The following is a 19,862-nucleotide window of genomic DNA, read 5'->3' as shown; positions in this document are numbered from 1 at the left end:
TATCATTTATGTCAGGTAATGTCAGTCTTTCAAGCCTTTATTTTCAGTCTCTCTTCAGGGATGGTACCAGAGGCCAGAGAATTGCAAACATTACACCTTTGTTGAAAAAGGTGTGTAAAGATAAGTCCAACAACGACAGGCCAGTCGAGTAAACTTCATTGGTGAGGAGACTTCTAGAAACAATAATTAGGGGCAACATTAATAGTCACATGGACAAATGTAGGTTTACTAAGGAAAGCCTGCATAGATTTCACAAGGGAAAATTGTATTTAACTAACTTGCAGGAGTTCTTTGAAGAGGTAACAGAGAGCATTGATGAGGGCAATGCTGCTGATGTGTACATGAGCTTCCAAAACTCATTTGATACAGCTCCGCAAAACAGACTTGTGAACAAAGTTCACAAATAAAGCGACAGTAGCAACATGGATACAAAACTGGCTGAATGACAGGAAACAGCGAGTAGTGGCTAATGAATGTTTTTCAGGCGGGAGGAAGGTTTGTAGTGGAGTTCCCAAGGGGGTCAGCCTTTGGATCCTCGCTTTTTCTAATTTACATTAATGACCTAGAACTTGGAGTACAGGGCACAATTTCAAAATTTGTGGTTGATAGGAAACATGGGAGCATTGTGAACTGTGAGGAGGGTAATGTAGAACTTCAATAGACAAATTGGTGGAATGGGCAGACAGGTGGCAGATGAAGTTCAAGGCAGAGAAATATGAAGTGAGTCACTTTTGGTAGGAAGAACATGGAGAAAATATATAATATGTATTTGTACAACGCTAAAGGGGGCGCAGGAGCAGAGGGACCTGAGTGTAGATGTGCATAAATCATTGAAGGTGACAGAACAGGTCGAGAAAGTGGTTAATAAAGCATGCAGCATCCTAAGCTTTATTAATATGGGCATAGAGTAGAAGAGCAGGGAGGTTATGTTGAATTTTTATAAGACACTATTTTGGTTCAGCTGGAGTATTGGGTCCAGTTCTGGGCGCCACACTTTAGGGAGAACGTGAAGGCATTGGAGAGAGTGCAAAAAAGATTCAGGAGAATGGTTCCAGGGATGAGGAACTTCAGGTACGAAGATAAATTGGATGTTAGGACTGCTTTCATTGGAGAAGAGATGGCTGAGAGGAGATTTGGTAGAGGTAATCACAATCATGACAGGTCTGGACAGAGTAGCTAGAGAGAAACTGTTCCCATTTGTGAAAGGAACAAGAATGAAAGGGCACAGATTTAAACTAATTTGGAAAAGAAGCAAAAGCGATATGAGGGAAAAAACAAGATGGGCTGAATGGCCTCCTTCTGCACCTAAACGATTCTGTGATTCTGTGATCTTAATGGTATGGAAGATATGGGGCAGAATTTTTCGTTCAGCGTGCGGGTGCACACCCGACCCACTCGAGTGTGTAATAGTGCGTGATGTTATCGTGCACTCGCGTGATATTTCAGTCGGCAGATGTGTGTGAGAGTTGTCAGTGGCCTGCCGAAAATCAAGAGGCCTATTAATGCCATTAACGTGGTAATCAACGGTAATATTTTTGTTGCTGGTCCAGTGTTACAGTTGGCGGGCGGGCGAATGGGCCAGGCGACCTTTGCCTTTTTGAGGAAATCCCATCCAAGGGAGGGATGAGGTTTCCGATATTAATTTTAAAAAAGATAAAAACGTTTGGACAGAATTTACATCAGCTATATGTTCAGGTGACTGCTTCTGATGCATCGGCATTTATTTTGGCATTTGAAAATCTTTATTTGTGGCTTTTGAATTCTTCAGTTCCCTGAGGCAGCTCTCTGCTTTCAGGGAGCTCTCTGTGAGTGCTCCCCCACCCCCGGTCCCACACTGACTTCAGCGCTCGCCCTCCTCCTGGCCCCACCCCAGCAGCACTGAGCATTTCACGCTGCCTGGCAGATAATTGGTCAGCCAGGGTGAAATCGTGGCCGGGGGCCAATCGCCGGCAGCGACCCGTTTCCCGGGCACTCCCCAGCCCGCCGACCACACCCACATGCCAAACTCCAAATCCCCGCCCATGAAGTTTTTGATTTATCCCATATATGATTGTTCTTTTGGTGTGAGGAAATGTTAAGTTTATATGTAATACTAGACAGTTACTGCAGTGATTAAACTCTGTCCTTTAATCAGTTTTGACTCTTGAAGATGAAATGGGCGTTGCTTGTGCCTAGATGTATATCTTTATTAAGCTGAGCACATAAAACTGTTTTTAGGAATTTTAATTCCATTTTACAATCAGCATAATTTATGATATATATTTGAGAGCTTATCATGACCTTAAATGAAACTATTCAAGTTACCTTTTCTGTTCCAGAGAGGATGGTGATTTGTTTGAAATTAACAGTAAATAGTTTTAAAGGTAAACTTTTCCTCTTGATCTTCTCAACCTATCTGCAGCCTTTGGCACAGTTGACCACAGCATCTTCCTCCAATGCCTCTCCACTGTTGTCCAGAAGAGTGGAACAGTTGCCACTTGGCTTATCATAGCCAGAGAGTCACTTGCAAAGGCTTCTCTTCCTGAGCCAGCATCATTATCTCTGTTTCCCCAAGGATCTATCCTTGGTTTACACCAACCCCCCACACCATTTCTCATCTACACGCTGCCCATTGGCAACATCATCCAAAGGTACAGCATTAGTTTTCACATGTATGCTGACGACGCCCAGCTCTTCCCCACCATCATCTGTCTCAATTCCTCCAGAGCTGTTAAACTATCAGACTGCTTATCTGACATCCAGTACTCAATTAAATTCTTCCAATGAAGTATCCGGAAGACTGAAGCCATTGCTTTTGGTTCCAGTTCCAAATTCCATCCCCCAGCTACTAACTCCATCCCTCCCCCAACAACAGTCTGAGATTAAGCCATTTTGTTTGTAACCTCGGTGTCACATTTGATCCCAAGATGAGTTACAACCACATATTCATGCCATCACTAAGACAGCTTATTTTCCACCTTTCCACCTGACTTCGCCCTTGTCTCAACTCATCTGCTGCTGAAACCCTCATTCATGTCTTTGTTAAACTAGACCTGACTGATCCAATCCACTTCTGACTCTCCCACATTCTAAAAAATTGAGGTCATCCAAAACCCTGCTACCTGTGTCTTAACTTGCAGCAAGTCCTGTTCTCCTATCGCCCTGTGCTCGCTGACCAACATTGGCTCCCAGTCAAGCAAAGTCTTGCCTTTAACATTCTCATCCTTGTTTTCAAATCCCTCCATGGTCTTTCCCCTCCCTACCTCTGTAATCTCCTCCAGCCCCACAATCCTTTGATGTATCTGCACTTCGCTAATTCTAGCCTCTTGTGTATTCCCAATTATAATTACTCCAACATTGGTGGCCATGCTTTCAGTTGTCTAGTCCCCAGTCTCTGGAATTCCCTCCTTCTACCTCACTTTCCCCCATTAAGACACGCCTTAAAACCTGCCTCTTTGACCAAGCTTTTGGCCAACTGACCTAATATCTCCTTATGGGGGAGTTGGTGGCACAGTGGTATTGTCACTGGACTAGTAATCCAGAGACCCAGGGTAATGCTCTGGGGACCTGAGTTTGAATCCCACCATGGCAGATGTTGAAATTTGAATTCAATAAAAAAAATATCTGGACTTAAAAGCCTGATGGTTGCCGTAAAAACCCATCTGGTTCACTAATGTCCTTTAGGGAAGGAAATTTGCTGTCCTTACCTGGTCTGGTGTACGTGTGACTCTAGACCCACAGCAATGTGGTTGACTCTTAAATGCCCTCTAAACAAGGGTAATTAGGGATGGGTAATAAATGCTGGCCTAGCCAGCGATGCCCACATCCCATGAATGAACAAAACAAAACTGCCTTGGTATCATAATTTGTTTTATAATACCTCTGCGAAAAACCTTGAGATTTTTTCATTATGTTAGAGGCTCTATATAAATATAAATTGTTGTTATTGTTGCTTTAATAGGGTCCCTATGCAAACTCTTACTGAAACCTCCAACAAATGTCATTCTCGTAGAGAAACATGAGCTTCCAGGTATAGGTTGTAATATTTTTTATTAATTCAACAATATGAAATGTCATATGACAAAATCAAAGTGTAATGTTTCCTATATTGTTTGGGTTCCTCCACAACATTCGCCATTGGCCAACCGAGGAGGTTAGCAGGAAGCCTGTTCCTTGGCCTTAAGCTAACTGTTAATTGACCACTAGGTGGGTTTTCCCTTGAATCTTCCTTCTGTCTGCAAATCATGGTTCAGAAGGAAATCCTGTTTCCGAGGGTTTGAGCCAGTGTTGTACCCACCTTGACACATTTGTCACTGCACTATCCATGTAACACAATGTCTATTGTTGCTGTTATATCCAAAATAACAGTTGCATCCTCAGTCATTCAGTAGAAATTTAGTTGCGAGGCTAGTTTTCACTTTTTGACACATTTATACATAAATGTTGCTGGATTACATCATATTAATGAGGTATTTTTCAGATAAGGGGTTAGTGAATTTCAGTCAGCTTGGCCTGCTTTTGCAGAACTGGATGTCTACAGTTCTTTGCTAAATCATGATTCTTTCATTGAAAGATTCAAAAGCAAGCTAATTAATTTGAACAGTTTTATAAGAAACAAAATGGTTGAACTAATGAGCTGGAATAACAGAATTACAATTATCATGACCCAGTGGAGCAGACAAGTTTCAAAAAGAAACAGATAAACTATTACAGAGAGCTTTTCAGATGCTACATGCTCAATCTGGACTCTTGTTAGGAAGCCTCACCCCGGATTGCCTGAGCTTAGGGTTCATTGGTCAGAGCCTCCCAGATCATCACATGACCCCAATGGACAGTAGGGGAGGCTATGCCTTCAGTTACTACATTTCTTTCCCCTTTAGTTTTTTACAATTTCTATTTACAGGGAAACATTTGAATATCCAATGACATATACATATATACAACTTCAGGTGTTTGAAGATAAAGTCTCTGGTTTGCTTTCCTTACACACCTAGAGCAGCGTGGCTCCACCCACTTGAGGATTGTCAACAGGATTAACAGGATCTGGAGCTGCGGCATGAGACACATCATTAGAAAGTGACAGTTCTGAGTTTCTGGGCAACTCTACAGAAACATCGGGCATGTCTATTCACCTCAGGAGTTGATGGTTTGATGTTAATCTCAGGCAGAATAGTTGGTTGTTGGAATTTCTCTCTAGCATGAATATGACCAACCTGCTTATGAATGATTCTATCTTCCGCTTGTCCTTGGAAAGATAATGGACCAGTCTTTGAGACAATGGTTCCAAGAACCCAACAAAGTCCACTTTTGAAATTTCTCACGAATACTGTGTCACTTATATTGAATGTGCGAGCTTTGCTGTGTGTATGGTGGTTCAATTTTTGATTATTCTGATTCCGCTCTATCTTCACCTCTAAACTTGGAAACACCAGGCTTAACGATGTACGTAGGTGGCATCTCATCAATAATTCAGATGGTGTTGAACCTGTGGTCGAATGTGGCGTTGTATGATAACGGGGAAGAAAGCGAGAAAGTCAAGATTCTAGAGCATCTTCTGATAACCCTTTCATACCAGACTTGAAAGTTTGTACAACTCTCTCAGCTGCACCATTCGGTGATGGATGGTTAGGGGCTGTTTTAATATGTCTGATTCTATTCAGATTCATGACTTTCTGAAACTCTATGCTGGTAAAGGCTGTACCATTAACAGAAACAACAATTTCAGGTAGGCCATGTACGCTAAAACATATAGCTTCTCAATAGTTGCATTTGATGTTGGCGATTTGACTTCTTATTCGTCAATCCATTTAGAATGTGCATCTACAATCAACAAAAACATGGTACCTAAGAATGGTTCTACATAATCGTATGTAGTCTAACCCAGGGTTGACCAGGCCACTTCCATGAATGCAGTGGAGCTGAAATAGGCAACTTCTATTGTTGCTGACAATAGAGACAGTATTTGACCATGCTTTCAATGTCATTGTCAATGCCTGGTCACCAGACATAGCTTCACGCATTTTCATCTTTGGTATTCCTGGATGTGCACTTTGAAACTCTGTTAAGAATATTTCTCTACTTTGTGATGGGACAACAACTCTTGGTCCTCACAACAAAATTCCATCTTGACAACTTAACTCTGTTTCTGGCATGGAAAGATCTCAAATCTTCAGATGCAGGTGAATTTAACAATCCTTGCAAAACTAAGTCTCTGACGTCATATACATGTAGGACAATATTAGATCTCTGATCGTCCAATTTCTAATTTGCTTTGCACGCACGGCTGTTGAATCCAAGACATTCAGAAATAACACAACTTGTTGTAGAACAGGAGCATGTGCAGTGCTGTCTGGTAACGGGAGATGACTGAGTGAGTCCACATTTGCAATGTGTAAACCAGGACAATGCATAAAAGTATATTTATACACAGATAATATCAGAGCCCTATGTTGTATTCTTGCTGAAGCTATTGGTGGAATAGCCTTATCCTTGCTGAATATACCCATTAATGGTTTATGGTCCAATGAAATGTCGTCCATGTAGGTACTGGTAGAATTTCTTCACTCCAAACATCACAGATAAACTTTCCTTTCCTAGGGGAACAACCCTTCTCGGCTGTGGTGAGGGTTCTCGAGACATAGCCAATGGGCCTTTCTGATCCATCTTCCATTCTATGTGATAACACAGCTCCTACACCATAAGGAGACGCATCACATGTTAATACCAACTCTTTCGATGGGTTGTAGTGTACCAATAAACACGATGAATGGAACATTTTCTCTACTTTCACAAAGGCTTCTTCCTGTTATGAATTCCACGACCAACGGTGATTCTTTTTTTAACAATTGCAATGGTGCTAACACCAGTTGGGAAGCTAGACAAGAAGAGGTTAGAGCAGTTGATCACACCCAGGGAGGGCTTGAGTTCAGTTACATTGGACGGTGAAAGTGCATTTTTTTATTGCCCGAACTTGCTCTTCTACTGGATGCAAACCCATGGTGTCCACCCTGTGACCCAGGAAAGTAACTTCTGGTGCTTGAAACACGTATTTTTCTTTCTTTAACCATACGCCGGTTTCCGTGAACCTTCTTAGCTCCTCCTCCAGGTTGGCAAAGTGTTTGGTCTCGGTTGACCCTGTGACCAGAACATCATCTAGGTAAACTACCGCTCAGGGAAGTCCTTGCAAAAGACTCTCCATTATTCTCTGGAAGATAGCGCGTGCAGACAATACTCCAAAGGGTAGGCCAGTGTACTCATAAAGCCTCTTGTGTGTGTTAAAAGTCAGGTATTCTCTCGATTTGCTATCCAGTTGTAATTGTTGGTAGGCATGGCTCATATGCAATTTTGTGTAGGACTTGCCTCCAGGCAGCTTTGCATATAAGTTGAATATTCTTGAATTGTGGTGCTTGTCTAGTTTCACTGCCTTATTTATGGTCAATTTATAGTCCACAAATGCGTATGGTTTGGTCAGGCTTAACCGCTGGAACTGTCGTTACTGCCAGTTCCGTGAATTGGACAGCTTGGATGATGCCCAGTTTTTCTTACCAGCACAGTTCTGCATCCACTTTCTCCTCCAATACATAAGGCACTGGTCTGGCCTTAAAGAAATGTGGTGTTGCCTGAAGATCCACATATATCTTGGCCTGCAGACCTTTTAACTTCCCCAATTCATCCTGAATTACCATGTCGTATTCCCTTAGCTGTTCAGGAACTCATCCTGTTTTGTAGTGAAATATCTCAGACCAGCCGAACTTGATCTTCTGTAACCAGTCTCGGCCTAACAGACTGGGTCATTCTCCTTTCACTATTATCACAGGCAGCTGGGCTGTCTGTTGCCTGTAAGACACTGATACTGTGGCGATGCCCTTTACCTGGATAGATTCTCTAGTGTATGTCTTTAATTTAGTGGTTGTCCGCTCCAGCTTTACTGGCTTTCTATCTTAATTAAGGTATTTGAAGGTGTGCCCTCCCAGCACTGTAGTTGAGGCACCCCTATCCACCTCCATTATAAATGACTTCTCATTAACTTGGATTGTGACAGTGATAGGCTCGGTTTTTACAATGGTTATGTTATATAGGGAACAAATGCCGGTGTCGGCAGCTTCAGGTTCTGTTGTATTCTTTAATTCAGTCATGTTGGTTTGCTGCTTTACAGGTTGTTTTGACTTTTCCCTGCGTTGCCTTATTACGTGACCTTACTGATGGCAGCAATGGCATTCTGCCTCCTTGAAATTACAGGTGTCCGGTCTGTGGTCACCTCCACATCAATAACAACTTGATCTTGGAGTCGCTGCTGAAGTGTTTCCAATAGGCCTTTTCATGTTTCTAACACTGGATAACTGGACATTGCCTCTCGCTTCGATGCTGTGGGTCTGGTTTTCGTGCCACGCTCGGCGGAAGGTTCCTGTTCCGCATGAAGAACGGCGCCATGTTGAATGTGTCGCAAAGCCTGCGAGTGTCCCACAGCACTTTCCATGGCGAGGGAGATTTCTAGGGCGAGCTTAAAGTCGATGTTGACCTCAGAGAGTAAACAGCGCTGAACGGCTTCGTCCTGAACTCTACAAACTAATCGGTCCCACAGCAAATCATTTAATTTGTCCCCAAAGTCGCAGTGTTCTGTCAATTGCTTAAGGTTCGCTACATAGGGTGTGATGGACTCTCCTGGGGCCCTAACTCTGGAATTAAATTTAAAACGGTGCATTATTACGATTGCTTCAGCTGGAAGTGCGTTTGCACGAGGTCCACTAATTCATTATAGGACTTAGAATTGGACACGCTCGGGACTGTCAGGTTGTGAGTGAAATTGTATGTCTTACTACCACATATACTCAAAAGGACGGCTTCCTGCTTTTCCTCTGCAGTAATTTCATTTACTACAAAATAAAATCCAAGGCACTCTACATTCTGGCTCCAGCCTTCCATAGTCGCATCATAAGGATCGATCCTGCCAAAGAGTGGCATGCCTGGTGAGTAGCCTTTTCTTTTTCTTGAGATTCAATGTACTCATGTTAACGAGGTGCAGTGTTAACGAGGTGCAGTGTCGAAGCTATTTTACCCTTGCTGCCAAGTATAATGACTCAACAGAGTGGACAGGTTTCAACAAGAAACAGATAAACTTTATAATCGAGAGCCTTTCGGACGTTACATACTCAATCAGGACTCTCAACAGGAAGCCCCACTCCCCGAATTACCTGTGCTCAGGGCTCATTGGTCAGAGCCTCCCAGAACATCACGTGACCCCTGATAGACAGCAGGAGAGGCTATACCTTCAGTTACTGCAACAATTAATTGTAATTACAATTAATACCAATTATGCAAGGTATTGAAATTGTTGGATCCTTAAATATCAGATTAGTAAGTAACCTACATTGATTATTATATTTATAGTCATATGAATTGTTTGATTCTGTAGCTACCTGGTAGGTTATTGTCCAAACTTTGCAGCCTCACCTTTTAAAACATTCTCAGAACAAAACTCTTCAACGAAAGTTACTGCCTCTATTCCTTTCCTGGGCCCAGCATCTGTTTTTCTCATGGTTATCTGTAAAGTGTCTTGGCACTGTTTAAAATTAAGTTTGCTTTCTAAATGAGCGTAATTGCTCTTGTTATTTTGCCTGGCACAGCACTAAACGTATGTCCTACAAAGAATATACCCTGTAGCCAATTCTTAGATGACTTCTTATATTCAGCTAGGTGAAGATTTGTTTACTTGAATACTAAATAGGCACCTTTCAAATGTCTTGACAGAAATGTTGGGGAGAGTGGGTGGGGCTACATGATGGGGAGAGTGGGTGGGGCTACATGATGGGGAGAGTGGGTGGGGCTACTCATCACTTTCAGAATAAGAGCTAATGGCCAACCTTACCTACCACAGCACAGAATCATGGGTAGGACACCCTCAGCCTCCCAAACAGTGCTTCTGTAGGCTAGTTATTCCTTCCTTCCAAACAGTGCTTCTGTAGGTTAGTTATTCCCTACCAACATTCGAATTAAGAGCAGGAGTGGGCCATTCGGCCCCTCAAGCCTTCTCCGCCACTTAATAAGATCATAGCTGATCTGATTATGGCCTCAATTCTACTTTCCTGTCCATCCCCAAAATATTTTTGACTCCTTTGTCAATCAATAATTTATCTAGCTTAGCCTTAGAATATTCAGTGACCCTGCCTCCACCACTCCCTGGGGAAGCCAGAAATCGACTCCCTGCAATGCTCATACAGCTACTTGAAAAAACAGAATTTTTTTTTGTGTCACTGGCTTCAAATATCATCTTATACTATTACATTGGATAGCTATACAAGAGTGATGCCATGATACCAGAGCAGAAGCTCCACTCACAAAGGTGCAAGTCAAAGTAAAGGCTCCAGGCTGTTGGGATTGTCTCCTTTAGAGCAAAGAGGGCCAAGAGAAGACCTAACACAGGTCTTCAAAATTGTGGGATTTTAGTAGAACAAGTAGGGAGAAACTATTTCCTCTGGAAAATAGGTCACCACCAAGAGCTTACAGATTTAAATAAATGGTAAAAGAATTATAGGGGAAATTAACAGAAATTTATTCACTGAGGGTTGTTAAGATCGGGAACAATTTACCTGAAAGGGTGGTGGAATCAGATTCCATAGTAAATTTCAAAAGGCAATTGGATGTATATACTTGAAGAGGACTAATTGGCAAGATTATGGGGGAAAAAACTGGGGTGGAGGACTAAATTTGACAGCTCTTTCAAAGGCACAGAGGCCTCATTCTGTCCCTGTAAGATTCTATGAACTAAATTGCTTCGGTAACCTGCACTCTTGATGAATGTGAATTCCCAGTGCGAGTGCTGGATTACAAAATGTTTCTCATAAAAAATTCTGATGTTATTTCCAGTAAAATAGGTTGATTTGTGCGCAGCCATTGGGGCTGCTATTCCATGCCACACTGGTTATAAATGTCTTTCTGCGGGATTTTCCCACACACGCTCCCCTTGCAGGTCAATGGGCTTCTAGCTGGGGCACGGCCTTGCCTCCGGTGAGTCCCACCCACAACGGGGCTGGAAAATCCTGGCCTTTATCTAATTTCCTATGCTAAGTTTACGTGTAAACTTATAGCAGCACTACAGCCAAGGGAATTTTAACCTCAGCTCTCCTTACATGTAATGCTCTGGGAGAAGAAGGGCACAATTAGCAACAGCTTCCTCTTTTTAAAAACAGGACAAATTCAATTGTGTAATACTTAGAAAGGGTTTGACAAACTTATATCCTACGTATAGCAAAATTGCATTGCAATATTCTAGTACGAATTGTCTAGACGATACAAATATTATGGAGTTACTTTAACAGCACTCCCTCAGAACATGAGCATTCCTGCAATTAGCATTTACGATTTTGAAAATAGGCCATTTGTTTCCACTCGGGGCCCTAATGAGGAACAGATTAGGATTATTCCATGAATATACTCGATGGCCCTTCCAGCTGGCTTCACTACTCAATGTGATTATGGTTGATTTTCTATATCAACTCCACTTTCCCATCCATCCCCCATATCCTTTGATTCCCTTACAGTTCAATATCTATCAACCTTTGCCTTTAATATACTCAACGACTGAGCACCCACAGCCCTCCAGACTAGAGAATTTCAAAGATTAACAAGCCTCTGAGTGAAGAAATTCCTCCTCGTCTCAGTCCTGAATGGCCTACCCTTATCCTGAATTAATGCCCCCTCATTCCAGACATTCAGCCACGGGAAACAGCCCCTCACAATACAACCTCTATTATAAAGCCAAAAATAGTAATTGGTAATATTTCAAGTTAGAGGTTGAAACCTACAACCTTTGTGTAGAGATAAAATGAGTCAGCCTGTTAAATAAGTTTTAGGAGTCCAGTGACCACCTAGTTCCATCGCGTGGGCTACTCTTAGTAACCCTCACTTACAATGGCAAAACATGTTTATTATGGGAATTGAAACAGATGTTTGTTATACTTGAGGCTTAGACTTCATGAAGTGCAGATGTCACATTTTAATCAACTGGAAGTTGTTTTGCTCTTTGTTAGGAATGTACCATGAAAAGAAGACTGAAAGGAAAAGGAATAAGTTTTTTTGGAAAACATCAGGTTCGTAATGAATTAAATCAATTTGGCTACATCGATAAATAATTTGTATCTTTACTTTTACAAATTTATTTGAATTGTTCCACTATTCTATTACTGTACAACATGAAGTTAATTTAATAACAGTTTGGTAGTCACTAAACTATTGGAGACTCTGTTTGAATTGCATCTGATACTCTCACTTGGTCTGTTCCTGGAGTGTTAGTTTCCGAAGTTCAGCTAGGTTGTCAAGGGACAGAAACAAACCAGGGAGGTATCCCTCGCTATCCACTCCTGGCAGGCTGAAGGACTGGTATCCAAGGAGATGGCCACAAACTGAACTGCCTCTTCTTCCTTCCCATGATAGGGTGAACACAGACTGAGCAGCGTAGGAAAATAAAAAACAACTAACATAAAGAAAAAATAAAAATATAAAGCAGTCGTTATTAATCAATCTACTAACTGAATCAAAGTTGGGATTGCTAAGGAATTTAGCTACCACACAACAAGCTTTAGTGAAATCTGTCTTCCCCTTATTAGTAATGAAATTAAGTACCACTTTATGATTTCAGGTACTGATTTACATTCATATTTCGGTATTGGAAAGACCTCTAGGAAGAAATGCCACACAGTTACATTTTACTTTTTTGATGCTGAATTAAATGTTCAGTGAAGATCATATATTGTTTATCCTCTTCCAGTGATCTATTTAGATTTTGATTTATTTTCACATGCACTGGTTTCATCAGATAATGGGCAGAATTTTCCGTGCCCGCTGGCGTCAGGCTTGTTTGGCAGCCTGGGCAGACAATATGGCGAGAAGGCCAAAAATCAGTTTCACAACGTTGTGAAACCAGTTTGCAATCGTCCACTCTGCCCGTAAATGGTGGGCCATGTTTCCTGCTGTCAAGTGTAGGGAACTTCATTGTAATACATCTGCATTAGCCAAGCTCACTGGAATCATCCCCTTACGCTGGATCATCCGAGCACAACAGTACATAAGTGACGTGCACCTGGCGAGCTGCACTTGGCTCGGAACTTTGAGGTTTGTTTGCCGACCTTGCTTCAGGCAGTACTCACGGTCATCAGCACCAGGCTTCGCAGGCAGCACCACATCACTGTTAGGGGGGCTCACGGGCAGGTCTCTACCTACCAGACCAGCTATAAGACGGGGGTGCTTTTCAATAGCTGCAGGGCTAGGGCTTGCTTGGGGAAGGGGGAGAAGTGACCCCAGGCAAGAGAAGAGGCTGTAGAGTGAGAACTGTACTGGGGAAAGGGGGTAATCCAGGGTGTGCGTGGGAGCACATGTTGATCTGTACAAGTGACCTCAAGATTGTGAGGGCTGAGGAGGCAGTCTCCAGAGGAGGTGAGGCCAGATGGAGATGTGAAGGTGTGTGCAAAAGATTGAGTGATGATGTCCCTTGAGCTGGCAATGAGTGAGTTGCCAATGAATGTGTGATGGGCTGTGAGTGTGTGAGTTTAGAGCGATGAGATGATTGCCTTACCCTGGCTGCATGGATGAGATCATTTACCCTCTTTCTGCACTGAATGGCCAATCTCTTCTGTGCAGCATTGGCACTGACCACCACTGCCACCGCCTCCCCAGCCAGATTGGTGAGATTGCTGCCCCTCCTGTAGCCAGAGCGGGGTAGGGGACATCATGTCCGGCCTCCAAAAGGCATTCCAGTGATGGGTCACTGAGCTCTTCCTGGATTTCAAGGCCATGTCTCCACTGGAGCAGTCCTGGGCTGCAAGCTTGAGATCTGTGTGCACGACTGCAGTTTAGATATGGCCCCCGACATGAGGAAACAGGTAACAGTGTGGCGGGTGATTCAGGGGCCGCCCTCCAGCAAGATGGTCTGTTTCCTGTGGCTGCGTAATTACTGAGGTGAGATTGGGACAATAAGGCACAAAAAGCCGCCATTGCGGCCGCCGGATAAAACATCCTTTTTCCCACCTGCTATCGCACTTAGTGCAAATCTAGGGCGATTCTACCCGATGTCTTTATGCCAATATGCAGCATTTCAAAAACAGTGTAGACTTGGTGGTTGCGAGGTGTCAAAAATATCCTATGGTTAGAGATAAATGGAACGTAGTTAACGATACAAACTGGAAATTTTTAATCCAATCATTAACCCAAAACTTCCAATCGGAGCCAGAAACCCTGTGCCTGATGCTGATCAGAGTGAAAGCTACCCATTTACCTGGGTACAATGAAAAGTCCCCGGCTTCTGATCCACAATGCAGAAAAACTCCCTCAACGCAGGAATTTGTGCAGAGAGCAGTGCAGGGAATCAGGACAGATGCCATGGCTGAGAGGGAGAGGGGAAACCCTCCTCACCACTGCGGCCCAGTGACCCAGCAGCTAGGGATCACCGCAGTTCCCCGGGGGCCCGCTGACATCTCGGGGCTACAAGGTGGGTCAGGGTGGGGAGCCACCTCAAGGGCAACTCCCTCACTGACCCCCGAGGGGCCCTGCTCAGGGGATGGCGATGAGACACGAGAATCCCCCCCCCCACAGGGCGGTACGAGGATTTTAAAGGCAGAGACGCCACCTCCTCTTCATCTGGAGAGGAAACAATCTTGTCTCCAGGAGTCATGAATCCCTCCCCATCCAAGGAGTGGCGCCTGTTCCAGCAGGGGTAAGGGGCTGGGGAGACTTCCACGTGAGAGGTTCCCGCTACCTCACCCCTTCTCCCCAGGATGCTCCACCCTCTGGCGTTTTGGCATGGGCATCGTTTCAGGGGTGAAAAACGGCTTGAGGTCGCGCGCCCGAATGTTGCTGAACCCGGGACCCTGCACAGAGACAACGCTGGGCCCAGCACTGAGCATGAAGGTGTCAATTGGCTGGCAATCACATGCCACTGTGACACTGGGTCTGGATGTTCCTGCATCCCCCGAGTCAGTGTCTTGGGGGGGTCTGAAGTTTGGGCTGGGGTTGGTGTTGGGGTTGGGGAGGCTGCCTTGGCGCAGTTTTTTTGTATTCATTCACGGGATGTGGGCGTCGCTGGCTGGGCCAGTATTTATTGCCCATCCGTAATTGCCCTTGAGAAGGTGGTGGTGAGCTGCCTTCTTGAACCGCTGCAGTCCATGTGGTGTAGGTACACCCACAGTGCTGTTAGGGAGGGAGTTCCAGGATTTTGACCCAGCGACAGTGAAGGAACGGCGATATATTTCCAAGTCAGGATGGTGAGTGACTTGAAGGGGAACTTCCAGATGGTGTGTTCTCATCTATCTGCTGCCCTTGTCCTTCTAAATAGTAGCGATTGTCAGTTTGGACGGTGCTGTCTAAGGAGCGTTGGTAAATTCCTGCAGTGCATCTTGTAGATGGTATACACACTGCTACTGTACATCGGTGGTGTAGAGAGTGAATGTTTGTGGATGTGGTGCCAATCAAGCGGGCTGCTTTGTCCTGGGCAGTATCAAGCTACTTGAGTGTTGTTGGAGCTGCACTCATCCAGGCAAGTATGGAGTCAGGAGGTGAGTTATTCATTGCAGGATTCCTAACCTCTGACCTGCTCTTGCAGCCACAGTATTTATCTGACTAGTCCAGTTCAGTTTCTGATCAATGATAACCCCCAGGTTGTTGATGGTTGGGGAATCAGTGATGGTAATGGTGTTGAACGTCAAGGGGCGATGGTTAGATTCTCTCTTGTTGGAGATGGTCATTTTCTGATGCTTGTGTGGTGCAAATGTTACTTGCCACTTGCCACCCCAAGCCTGGATATTGTCCAGCTCTTGCTGCATTTGGACATGGACTGCTTCAGTATCTGAGGAGTCGTGAATGTAAGCATGTAAATAAATGTTTTTGATCTCTTTTAGATCTCTTCTAGAATAAGAAGCCAATAACCCTGGGAAAAGACAATGATAACAGATGGTGGCAGCAGTGACAACACCCATAGAGGAACAGTAGAAAATGGTGGGAAAAGCCTCAAGTGAAGCCCAACAGCACAGAGCAGCAGGTGAAAGACTTTGAGGCCAACCCAACAATCATACTGGAGGTGACTAAAAAAAACGGCAGCCCAGTGACCAGCAAGACCCGCAGTGTAGGAAAAGATAACCTCAAACCAGGGGGAGAAATGGCTATTACATTGCCCTACCATTATCCTTTCAAACTATAGGGGGCCCCAGACAGGCTGACCAATGCCAAAATTGGCAAAGACATTTTATCCTATTCTACAATGCCTCAGGTCATGCGAGTCAAAAGAACAAAGATCAGGTCCGCACTTTGTTATATACTATTGGGAGCATAACAGATGACGTGCTGGCCAGACAGGTGGTGAACAAAGAGACATCCTCCTATGAGGATATCATTGGAGCCTTTGACTCATACTTCATTCTTTGTACAAATATTGCTTAAGGGGGCAAAATTTAATTGGCGCAGTCAAAAATGGTGAAGGGATTGACTCATTCATCAAGACTTGAATTTTCAGCTCAGTGGGCGGTCTGGGAGCAGTCAGGAAATGGACCACCGACTACGATCAGTCCCCGACCACGATTGCATGCTGGCTGACCAATTAACGGCCGGCCAGCCTGAAGTGCGTGCTAAAAAGCTCAGCGCTACCGGGGTGAGGGGGCAGGAGGAGGGTGGGCGATGATGTCAATGTGGGCGAGGGCCAGCGCTGACAGAAAGCTCCCTAAAGGCAGAGAGCTGCCTCAGGGGGCTGAGGATCTGAAAAAGCAAAAATAAAGGTTTCAAAAGGTGAAAGAAGTGTCCATACATCTAATCAGTCACATGAAAATTTAGCAAATGAAAATGCTGTCCACAGAAATTTATTTATACTTTATTTCAACACACAGATCTCATCCTGCCCATGGATGAGGTTTGATTAAAAAACGCAAAGGCCACCTGGCCGAATCACCCGTCAGCCAGCCATAAGGTTGGACGAGCTACGTAAAGTGACAGATAATTGCACCATCAATGGGATTAACTGCCATCTTAATTGTCAGCGTGTGCTCTTCTGACTGAAATATCTCACCAGCGCAGGGTGATGTTGTGATGCTCGATTTCATGCCCGATCAGCGCAAAATTCAGCCTCAACCAATTGTGCTAGCCAGCTGAAAACTGTGGGCCTGGAACACTAAAAGATAAGAGATAGAACAGTCTTTGGCATTTTAGATTACAATCTCCCGGACTTCTTACAATGTCAGGAAGATTTACATTTAAGAAGAGCTGTATAACTGGCCATACAGGCCGAGAACGGAGGCAGAATGAGGGTTTAGTCAGATATGCAACGACACTTAACTTTTCACAAACTTTCTTTTGTGCCTCAGAGGTCAGCCATTGGGCCACGCCCCCCCAACATTAAAAAAGCTACCTCGCAGCTGCCGAACTCTCTCTCAGCTCCACAACCACAATCGCTGCCTCCGAACTCATGGCCCCAAGGTCCAGTCGCGCAACTCCCACTGGGGATGTTTGGGGAAGCCCTGATGTAGATTTTAGGGAAAACCAATGCTCAGCCAAACATGGAGACTGAAGTGCAGACTAAACAAGACATTACGGTCACAGGGTGGAATATCACACTGCAGAATTAATCATGATGTTTGATGGAGGTTTTGGTAGGATAAGTTTCTCAAATAAAAAATATTTGTACCTCAGCACTGCTCTTTGTGAATATGAGCCTGTGATTCTTTTTAAGAGCCGTTGGTACTCAATTGTTCCCAGAACTGCGGATGATAGAGGAGTTATGATGTAATAACTTCTGATGTAATAACATTTGTCATTGCGCTTCAACTTCTGATGTAATTTTTGTCATTTAATCTTTGTCGTTGCACTTTAATTGTGAATGTGAAATCGCTATTCATTTAAACCGTGGTTCTGCAGTTGATCCGTCTAAGATGTTGGGCTATTTGCTAAAGTGTTATTGGTAACTTCCATGCGGATTTAATTGAAAGATTAAATATGAAAAGATGACCTTCCAATAGTGTCATTGCTTAGTACATGCTTAGGAGCAGAAAAAAGATATAAAAGTTTAATTAAAGTCAGATGGGGTAACATTAACTGTACACACGATATATTTTAAATGAAAGATTATAAATTAAATATTTTAATGCTACTTGAATTAAACTTTAGAAAGTGATATAGGGAAACATTCATGTACAGTGAAAGAGTGAAAGATTGTGTGCCTCACCTAAATGCTCATCACTATAATTTTTGGCAAAAATAATTTTGTACAAAGATTTATATTCACCGGCAAAGTCCTGAATTGTATTCATCCTTAGATACATAAGAAAAATTGGGAAAACATTTTTGGGAAGAGGGAATAAATATAGTTTTCAGCAACTGAAATATCGGGCTATGTTTCTTGAGCTACCAAGAACAAATATAAATATCGCCTTCCAAGAGAATATATTAGCTAAGTATTTGTTTTTTTTATTAATTCATGGAATCCAGACATCACTGGCAAGGCCAGGCTTTATAGCAAAAGATGGTACTGGTCATGCTGAGCCAGCTTCTTGAACCGTTGCAGCTTGTGTGGTGAAGCTACTCCCATAGTGCTGTATGAGCCAATGGACCTTCAGGATCTCTTTTAAATTCATCCTTAGCTCTTTCACTATTTAAAGTAATTGGTAACAAAATAGCAAAAGCGACATGAGAAAAACTTTTTCACACAGCGAGTGGTTAAGGTCTGGGATGCTCTGGAGGCAGGTTCAATCGAAGCTTTTAAAATGGAATTAGACTGTTCTCTGAAAAGGGAGAATGTGCAGGGTCATGGGGAGAAGGCTGGGAAATGGCACTAGGTGAATTGGTCATTCAGAGAGCTGGAGCAGACATGATGGGCTGAATGGGCCCCTTCTGTGCTGTAACAATTCTGTGATTCTGGTTCTAAAATGATTCCAGTATTTTCAAGTCCACTACTTTACACAGAGGTCCTTTCCATTTTTGATTACTCTTTTTATCAAGATCTTCCTGACCTGAATCCAAAATTTGTCTTTCACCAGTTTGAACATATGTTTTCATTTTCTACTGCCATTAACTTTGAAGTTATACTCTGAATTATCTACTACCTTTCATTTCAGGGCCAAGAACCTGAAGCATCTCCTATCTTTTCTCATAACTCAGTATCTAATAATAGCTGCTTTTAATAGTACTTTTCCAAAATGTCTCCCATACTCGAATGTCACCATTGTGTCACAGTGACCAGAACCAGACAGAATAATCAAGTTACAATCTATAGAAGACTTTACATCATGCTATAACAATCATTTCCACGGACTTATGCCCAACAATTTCTGCTTATATGGGCCAAATTTTAAATCACTCAAAATCCATCCATTTGTTCAAAGAAATCAGGCCTAGGGTTCAGCTTTGTGGGGTGGGGGGGGTGGGGGTGGGTGCAGGAGAAATGGGGGTGAACTGGGGTGTGGGGCTGGCTTGATGGGCCAGCTGGCGTTTTCCCGCCCATCGATTTTGTATGTTTATGTGAGCCAATGGACCCTCAAGATCTCTTTCAAATTCATACTTAGCTCATTCAATATTGTACATGGAACAGTTCATTTTAGCTCAGATTTCCCATTTCAGCAATTACTGTCTCAACGAGACGTCACCAGATGAATACAACATAACCAACCTCATTTACTCCAAATAAGTGTCTGAAATGGACCAAAGCCTTCGTAAACCTATTTTTTCCATCATTTTCTCCTCCACATTTCACAAAGATAAAAATCTCAGGTCTCCCTGTGAGGAATGAGCCCACCAGAAATTGAAGAGAAGAATAAAAATCTACCCAAATGGTAGAAATCCGCCAAAGTAACACTGCCAATTAAGTGTTTCTGCCTGCAAACATAGGGAGCCGTTATTCTTGATTTGATGAATGCCAA

General features: G+C 43.4%; 1 long non-coding RNA gene across 1 annotated transcript in view; it reads left to right on the top strand.

Annotated features, from left to right (window-relative positions):
• The window catches only part of LOC121293625, a 95,061-nt gene extending 78,757 nt beyond the window's left edge, over positions 1 to 16,304 (top strand). Inside the window, exons 3-5 of the long non-coding RNA XR_005946574.1 lie at positions 8,841 to 8,945; positions 12,006 to 12,065; positions 15,864 to 16,304. This is a non-coding gene — a long non-coding RNA (uncharacterized LOC121293625). The remainder of the gene's footprint in view (positions 1 to 8,840; positions 8,946 to 12,005; positions 12,066 to 15,863) is intronic.
• The last annotated feature ends 3,558 nt before the right edge of the window (positions 16,305 to 19,862 follow it).

Source organism: Carcharodon carcharias, chromosome 22, assembly GCF_017639515.1.
Source record: "Carcharodon carcharias isolate sCarCar2 chromosome 22, sCarCar2.pri, whole genome shotgun sequence".
NCBI lineage: Eukaryota > Metazoa > Chordata > Chondrichthyes > Lamniformes > Lamnidae > Carcharodon > Carcharodon carcharias.
Note: the sequence above shows the minus strand (reverse complement) of the source record. Positions and strands in the feature narration are given on the sequence as shown.